The 7,981-nt window shown below is 37.7% G+C and overlaps 1 non-coding gene across 1 annotated transcript; it reads right to left on the minus strand.

Moving 5' to 3' along the window:
• Window positions 1-4,022: 4,022 nt before the first annotated feature.
• LOC131409177 (U6 spliceosomal RNA) lies at window positions 4,023-4,129 on the minus strand. The gene has a single exon (XR_009220857.1). It is a non-coding gene; the product is annotated as a U6 spliceosomal RNA (small nuclear RNA).
• Between the last annotated feature and the right edge of the window lie 3,852 nt (window positions 4,130-7,981).

Genomic DNA, 7,981 nt, shown 5'->3' on the forward strand with positions numbered 1-7,981 from the left:
CACATTCCCTGATTTCAAAATATACTACAAAGCTATAGTAACCAAAACAGCATGGTACTGGCACAAAAACAGACACACAGATCAATGGAACAGAATCAAAAGTCCAGAAATAAACCCACACATCTATGGACAGCTATCTTTGACAAAGGAGCCAAGAACATACAATGGAGAAAAGAAAGTCTCTTCAACAAACGGTGTTGGGAAAACTGGATAGCCACATGCAAAAAAATAAAAGTAGATCCTTACCTTACACCATACACAAAAATTAACTCCAAATGGATTAAAGACTTGAATGTAAGATCTGAAACCATAAAACTTCTAGAAGAAAACATAGGCAGTACTCTGACATCTTAGCAGCATGTTTTCAAATACCATGTCTGACCTGGCAAGGGAAACAAAAGTAAAAATAAACAAAGGGGACTACATCAAACTAAAAATCTTCTGCCAGCAAAGGAAACCATCAACAAAATGAAAAGGCAACCTAACAATTGGGAGAAGATATTCATAAACCATATATCTGATAAGAGGTTAATATCCAAAATTTATAAAGAACTATACATCTCAACAACAAAGAAACAAACAACCCAACTAAAAATGGGCAAAAGATCTGAACAGACGTTTTTCCTAAGAAGATATACAGATGGCCAACAGGCACATGAAAAGATGTTCAAGGTTACTAATTATTAGGGAAATGCAAAACAAAACTACAATGAAATATCATCTCAAGCCCATCACAATGGCTATAATTAACAAGACAAGAAATAACAAGTGTTGGATAAGATGTGGAGAAAAGGGAACTCTCATACACTGCTGGGGGGAGTGCAAACTGGTGCAGCCACTATGGAAAACACTATGGAGATTCCTCAAAAACTTAATAATAGAACTACCATGTGATCCAGCTATTCCACTTCTGGATATTTATCCAAAGAAAACAAAAACACAAATGCATAAAGATATATGCACCCCTGTGTTCACTGCAGCATTATTCACAATAGCCGAGACTTGGAAACAATCTAAGTGCTCATCAAGGGGTGAATGGATAAAGAAGATGTGGTATATATACACAATGGAATACTACTCAGCTATTAAAATAAAAGGACAAAATCTTGCCATTTGCAACAACACAGTTGGACTTTGAGGGTGTTATGTTAAGTGAAATAAGTCAGATGGAAAAAGTCAACTATTGTATGATCTCAGTGATAAGTAGAAGATAAAAACAACAACAAACAATCACATAGATACAAAGATTAGGTTGGTGGTTACCAGAGGAGAGGGGGGAAGGAGGAGGGCAAAAGAAGTGACAGGGCACATGTGAATGGTGATGGATGGTAACTAGTTTTTGAGTGGCAAACATGATGTAGTCTACACATAAATTGAAATATAATGATGTACACCTGAAATTTATATAATGTTATAAACCAATATTACCTCAATAAAAACAATAAATTTTAAAAAAGATTAAAAAATTTAAAAATTAACTCAAAATAGATTAAAGATGTGAATGTTAGGACCTGACACCATAAAACTCCTAGAAGAACATATAGGCAGTATGCTCTTTGACATCTGCCTTAGCGGTATCTTTTTGAATATTTCTCCTCAGGCAAGGGAAACAAATGAAAAAAATAAACACGTGGGACTACAACAAACTAAAAAGCTTCTTCACCATAAAGGAAATCATCAACAAAATGAAAACACAACTTACTAAATGGGAGAAGATATTTGCAAATCATATATCCAATGAGGGATTAATCTCCAAAATATATAAATAACTCATACAACTCAACAACAAAAAAACAACCCAATCAAAAAATGGGCAGAGGAACTGAGCAGACATTTTTCCAAAGAAGATGCACAGATGGCCAACAGGCACATGAAAAAATCATCAACATCAGTGATTATTAGGGAAATGCAAATCAAAACTACAATGAGTTGTCACCTCATACCCATCAGAATGGCTATTATTAAAAAGACAAGAAATAACAGGTGTTGGAGAGAACGTGGAGAAGGGGAGCACTCGTACACTGCTGGTGGGCATGTAAATTGGTGCAGTCACTATAAAAAACAGTATGGAGATTCCTCAAAAAATTAAAAATAGAACTCCCATATGATCTAGCTATTCCACTTCTGGGTATTTATCCAAAAAACAAGAAAACACTGATTTGAAAAGATATATGCACCCTGATGTTCATTGCAGCATTATTCACAATAGCCAAGACTTGGAAGCAACCTAAGTGGCCATCAACAGATGAATGGATAAAGAAGATGTGGTGTATATATACAATGGAATACCACTCAGCCATAAAAAAGGTGAAATCTTACCATTTTTGACAACATGGATGGACCTTAAGGGTTTTATGCTAAGTGAAATGTCAGATGGAGAAAGACAATTACCGTGTGATTTCACTCATATCTGGGACATAAACAAACAAACACATAGATATAGAGAACAGATTGGTGGCTACCAGAGGGGAAGGGAGTAGGGGGAAGGCAAAAGGTATAAATGAGCATATGTATACAGTGACGGATGGCAACTGAACTTTTTGTGGTAGCCATGATGCAGTCTAAACAGAAGTTGAAATATAATGATGTACACCCGAAATTTATATAATGTTATAAATCCACATTACTTCAATGAAAAGAAAGATATAAGCTTTACTATACTTAATATTTTACATATAATACCCTGGAACTCTCATTCACAACTGAAGATATTTGGGATTCATATGTAAGAAAATTTCTAAAAAGAGCCAAATTCTGTCATTTCTCCTAAAATCTATCCTAAATCCCTTCTGTCTCAGTGCAGCTAACATCTGTGGGCACTTCCTATGGCCCCATGATGTCATTTCCTTTTGTAGCTATTAGTTCCCTGCAGTGTTTGTGCTTTACTCAACCCAGGTCGTCTGATAACAGATGTGACTTCCAGCTGTGTCTATATGCCAACCACAGCGGGTTCATTAATAACAATTATTAAGTACTTTATGTTACAAATTGAGCCTGTAGCAATAGAGAAAACATCCAGTCATTTGTTTTATGGCCTCTTGTCAGAGCTAACTATAAATTCCCATTATCTCAACATTATCAGCACTGCAAAATGGATTTAAGCATGAGTCATAAATAAAACCACCAAACAGCTCAATCATTCTGGAAAGAACAGAGCATAAATTAACACTTGATGATGTAATGAACTTAAATAATAGCTCAGGCCTTCCTGTCAGCTAATTATACAAATTATTATTTTTAAGACTTACATTTGTAGTTGCATAGCTGCTGCATTCATTTAAACACACAATTAGAGTTCAATAAATATGCAGTCCATACTTTGTACTCCTGTAACCCAAGAGTTCCTACTAATGATGTATGAAGAACAGTGAAAATGAAGAAAGAAAACTTTCAACTGAGAGAATATCTCTTAGGACTATAGGGAATAGGGAAAAAATTACATTTTCTCTGACTACTGTTTCATAGGAGAAATCATTAAAATGTGGGAAGAATAATAGAAGGAGAGCCGCAAACTGTATGCTTTATTGGTTCCTGTGTGGAAGTCCATATGAATTTTCAGTCAATTGTAAAAATATTTATTTAGTTATCTCTGTGTGTTGGGTCCAAGCTGTCTTAAATGATGAAGATAGAACAGAAAAATAAACTGAACACATTAATTTAATTTTTCAGAGAAAAATAGAAGATAAACACTTGGAAACTGTTGAAAGTCAGTAGTAACAAAAGACATTGAAAATTGAAACCATGAGATATTATTTTTCAAGTTTTAAAAGTTAATTCTCAGTATTGGGGAGGAGGCAGTCAAACAGAAAATCCAATCATTTGCTGAAAGGTGTATAAAGAGCTTCAAACCTGGAAGACCATTAGGCAATATCTACCAAGAGCTCTAAAAATGTGCATTACTTTTTTTTTTCAATTGAGGTAGAATGACATACAACATTATATTAGGTTCAGGTATACAACGTAATGATTCAATATTTGTATATATCGCAAAACGATCACCATAATAAGTCTAGTTAACATCCAAAAATATGGAACTCTTCATGAATTTGCATATCATTCCTGATCAGAGACAATGTTAATCTTTTCTGTACCACTCCAATTATAGTATAACTGCTGCCAAAGTGAGCAGAAGTGTCCATCACTTTCCATCAGTAATTCTAATTCTGGAAAATTTATCAGCTACAGATTAGTACATGAACGTTAATGACATTGAATTTATAATGGCAAAAAAAGAAATAGCAAATAATAAGATACATTAGGAGAATGGGAGAATAGCTAAAATAAAGTCTAAAAGGAAATCGTTAAATAACTCATGGTATACCCATAGGATGAGCTACTGTGCTGCCATCAAAAATTATTGTGTGAAGATTATTTAATATAAAAGTGTTCACAGAGCACTTTAAATAGGTTAGAAAATGTTATGTACAGTATAATTTCAATTATTAATCATATTGTGAAGTTTTTACACACATATATACACGCACCCATACACAAGGCTAGAATAAATACCCTAAAATATTGCTTTTTCCACACAATGGAACTAAGAATACTTTTTATCATCTTAACAATTTTCTCAACTCTCTAAAATTTCTTTCAATGGGAGAGATGGTTTACAACAAATCCGGCTAGTAAGGATTTCAATTCACATTTTTTCCAGGCCGTCCATAACCTGTATCCAATGGATCTGTCCCACCTTGTCTTTCACAAAGTCCAACATAAAACTGGTCAAATTCATTTTCTCACTGCCCCCAAAACATGCTCTGCTTTCCAAATCAGACTTTGCTTAAGTTATGTTTCCTGTGTATGCTCAAGGTAACAAAACTAGCTGAACAACATTAGAGTTGGAATCTTAATGAGCTCAGTCTCTTCCCAGAATCACATAGACACAAGAATATCCCAACAGTCAAAAGTAATTACCTCCCCAAAAAAGTTTTTTCCTTACATCTCTTAAAGTGCATCAAAAGGGGATCCAATTGATCACCCACAGCCACACTGCTCAAAGCCCATTGTGCCTCCTCCATATTTCCCTCACATCCCAACAACACTAGTTTCTTTCACCACACTCACACAACTTTTCCCACCTTCTTCTAACCTCCCCTTCTTTAAGATTCATTTGACCTCTTTGACTATGTCCTTTCCCTTTTTCATATCACATCTTCCATCTCTGACCAGTCTCCAGACTGACAAAGGCAAAACTATGAAAGGTGAGCCTCAGTGTCCACATCTGTAAAGAAGATAAAATAATAAACCCTGTCCTACCAATATTATAAGATATGAGGTTTAAATATTTTAAAACTGTAAAGCATTGTACATGTTGTGCCTATTATACCCCCTTTTTATCATTCATGCAATAGGTATTACTAATATGTAACCAATACTCTGCCAGTGCTATTTTACCCACAACTATGGAAGTTATACTTTGTTATTCTCTCTTATGCCTTCCTAAACCAAATTCACCATTAAATCTATTTTATCTCCAAAATACATTTCCAAGTTATCCACAGCTCTTTCCATTAGCACCAATCTAACCCAAACATCCATGATTTCTCACCTAGACTACTGAAGTAACTTCTGACTTGTCTTCTCATCCACTCTTGCCCCCTCCACCATATTACCCACACAGGAGCCAAACATTTTATTTAAAAAGTTAATCAAGGGGCAGCCTGGTGGCGCAAGTGGTTAAGTGCGTGCACTCCGCTGCGGCGGCCTGGGGTTCGCTGGTTAGGATCCCGGGCGCTCACCGACGCACTGCTTGGCAAGCCATGCTGTGGTGGCATCCCGTATAAAGTAGAGGAAGATGGGCACGGATGTTAGCCCAGGGCCAGTCTTCCTCAGCAAAAAAAGAGGAGGATTGGCAGATGCTGGCACAGGGCTGATCTCCTCACCAAAATAAAAATAAAAAGTTAATCAAGGGGCCAGCCCAGTGGTTAAGTTAGTGCGCTCCGCTTCTGGTGGCCTGGGGTTAGCAGGTTCGGATCCCAGGCACGGACCTATGCACTGCTCGTCAAGCCACTCTGTGGCAGGTGTCCCACCTAAAGTAGAGGAAGATGGGCATGGATGTTAGCCCAGAACCAATCTTCCTCAGCAAAAAAGAGGAAGATTGGCAACAGGTGTTAGCTCAGGGCTAATCTTCCTCACACACACAAAAACAATTAATCAAAACTAATTAATTCCAAGAGTCAGAATGTTCAATAGTTTCTTGAACAGACATGATAAGTCTAGTTATTTGGGTAGCACACAGATAACGAAGCTCATACCTAATGGCATAAGAGTACAAAAGAGAAGCTAGAACACTTGAAAGGAATATTTACATGTCAGAGTAAATCTGCAAGTCTGTGCAGTTGGAAGAAACAGAGAAGTCTACTGAAAGCCCCCTCTGATACACACAGCTGCGTTTTCCTCCTTGAATGTGTGAGGTACAAGAGATGCTTATCAAAGTAATTCACTGAATACATGGAAAATGACAAATTCCTTATTCAACTTTACAAAAGATATTTGAACACATTTAAATTGTTTTTCCCATGGATGACTGCACTAGTGAAGTTCGTAAACCAAGCATGCACTCTGTAAGGACTAAGAACCTCAACAGCTTCTTACTGCACTTAGAATAAAATCTTCGATCCTTGCCATTGACCTACAAGCCTATGCGTGACATGGCCCCTTCCTACTCTCCAGCCAATCTCTCCATGGCTTATTATACTCACACTGAATTTTTATTTCTTTACTATTTCAGCTCTTTCTCACACTTATGAGGTGCCATTTCCTCTGTCCTACTCTTCACCTAAATAATTTCCACAGATGTTCAACCATGTTGAAGCATGAATGTCAAACTGATGTTAGGGTTTGACAGGAATGTATTTGCATGTGTAGCTGAGGAGCCTCCTGAGACAATACTCCTGTTGCGGTAAGAAGCATCCAGCTACTGAGATGAGTTCAACCCATTACCACTATTTACTGAAATAAAAAACTGATTCTGGGCCGGCCCCGTGGCTTAGCGGTTAAGTGCACGCGCTCGCTACTGGCAGCCCGGGTTCGGATCCCCGGCGCACACTGACGCACCGCTTCTCCGGCCGTGCTGAGGCCGCGTCCCACATACAGCAACTAGAAGGATGTGCAGCTGTGACATACAACTATCTACTGGCGCTTTGGGGAAGAAAAAAACGAGGAGGATTGGCAATAGATGTTAGCTCAGAGCCGGTCTTCCTTAGCAAATAGAGCAGGATTAGCACGGATGTTAGCTCAGGGCTGATCTTCCTCACAAAAATAAAATAAAAAATAATAAAAAAAACCTGATTCTGAGGATGGCATGGGTCTATCGCTAGCATTCGTTTCATTCCCATCCCACGTACTGCAAGATTTGTGACTTAAAGATTGTTGTGTTGTGCTTTTTCTCTTATGCGAAACTGGTTCACTATATAAATAAAAATAATTTGGATCTCTTACTGTGTTAGATACAGCTAGTCGCTTGTTCAATATCCATTTCCTCCTTCTTCTTTGCTGATCGAACTCTGATTTTATTTGGGGTGTCACTGTGTCAGGTTAAATGCTTGCTTCTGCATCCTCCCTGAAAGCTCACAGTGTTTACATGACAGACACATTTATGGCTAATGACATATGCAGAACATTCCTGGGAAAAGGAATGGATGTACCCGACAAGGTCTTTCCTCCTTTCCCATACCTTTCTCCCTTGAATGTGGACATGCTGTCTGGATCTCCAGCAGTCATTCAAATGACAAACATGAAGCAAAAGTGAAGAGATTCACAGAGATGCTGGCCTGACACCACGAAACTACTGAACAACTCCACCAGATGCTTATTTCCAATTTTACACAACCCTCCCTATTTATTTATGAGAGAACCAAATATGTTCATGTAGTCTAGATAGCTGCTGTGTGTTTGTCTGCGAGGAGCTACTGCCATTCACGTGACCTCCCGCTCCAGCAAAGCTAGAAAGCCTTTGAAGTTTCAAAACTGTGTGGTG

Source organism: Diceros bicornis, chromosome 7, assembly GCF_020826845.1.
Source record: "Diceros bicornis minor isolate mBicDic1 chromosome 7, mDicBic1.mat.cur, whole genome shotgun sequence".
Taxonomy (NCBI): domain Eukaryota; kingdom Metazoa; phylum Chordata; class Mammalia; order Perissodactyla; family Rhinocerotidae; genus Diceros; species Diceros bicornis.